Below are 1288 nucleotides of genomic sequence, written 5' to 3' on the forward strand. Positions count from 1 at the left end.
TTTTATTGTTTCATTATTCATAGAGAGAGGATGTGAATCTAGGATGTGTGCAATTTTTTTTTCAGTAAGATCACGATCTCAGCATATGTCCAGTCCAATTTTTCTAAGTGCTGTAGCCCTTCAATGTTGACCTATTTTTTCGAAGTTTTCCACAAAATTAGTTTTTCTGCTTAACAACTGATCTTAGGAAGAAACTGATTGCATTTTCGTGATCTACGACCTCGAATCAGCCAAAAAAAAAAAATTATGGGACTTGAGAAAAAAAATTTGAAGTTCCATCCATTTTTCACGTATAGATTGATCCTCCGTGAATAGAATGGTCGTAAAATTGACGAATTATTTTGCAGACAAGTATTTTTAGAATACCTTGCCGGCTGAATGTCAAACTCCAAAATAATATGGCATATAATCAACAGGGCGTAAAATGTTAACATCTTGAAGATCAGTCGGCTATTCTTCAACAAACTCTGGTGATAGATATAGGTAATTTTCAGTGCAAATTCCGTCAATACGAAGTTGATTCAGGATAATTTATTCTAGAGGAACCTTGCAGTATTATCGAGTGGATTGGGAGAACAATTCCCAGAAAGCCTTCAAATTGCATGAGCTCAAAATCCCCTATGATCAAGAACTAGTACATATATGAATAATTAAAGTTTATTTGCCAGCATAACATTTGCTAATCTTGGGGATACGCAGTGAATATAGGGATAGAAAATGGAAATTCGATATCAGTGAGCCATTAAATGTTCAGGCTTAACTTTCAATCAGGATTAGGATAGATGAAGTTTTCTATCCCATTTGAATCAATTCGTCCCATTTTTCGATTAAATAAACTCTTAATATTGGTCGCATTTGCCATTTTGTTTCTAAAATGATTTAGAGATACACATACCCAATATTTTTACCTATTATGTTGTGTATTAAAACTTTTGGCTCAATTTTTAAACGTATCTCTTGAAATTATAACGTCTCTTCGTTGTATTCAACCTAAACCTTAGAAAAAGAGACGTAACATGGAAGAAATGCCCTTCTTAAGGTTGTTGAGTTAATTTCATCTGATTAGATAAATCATTCTTGCAAGTTGTAGAAATTTAAGGGACTTCTGCAAAAGAAGAACCCCTTTACAACACAACACGTGTCAATATCAACTCTGGGTATTTTCAATTACATTCACCAGAGAGAATATATTAATTCTTGAGCATGAACACTCTAAACTTTGGGAACATCGCCGAAGAGGTTTCATTTAAGCTCACTAACTTCGAGGTCGCTTTACGATCTATAGTAT

The sequence above is a fragment of the Coccinella septempunctata genome, chromosome 7 (genome assembly GCF_907165205.1).
Source record: "Coccinella septempunctata chromosome 7, icCocSept1.1, whole genome shotgun sequence".
Classification (NCBI taxonomy): Eukaryota; Metazoa; Arthropoda; class Insecta; order Coleoptera; family Coccinellidae; genus Coccinella; species Coccinella septempunctata.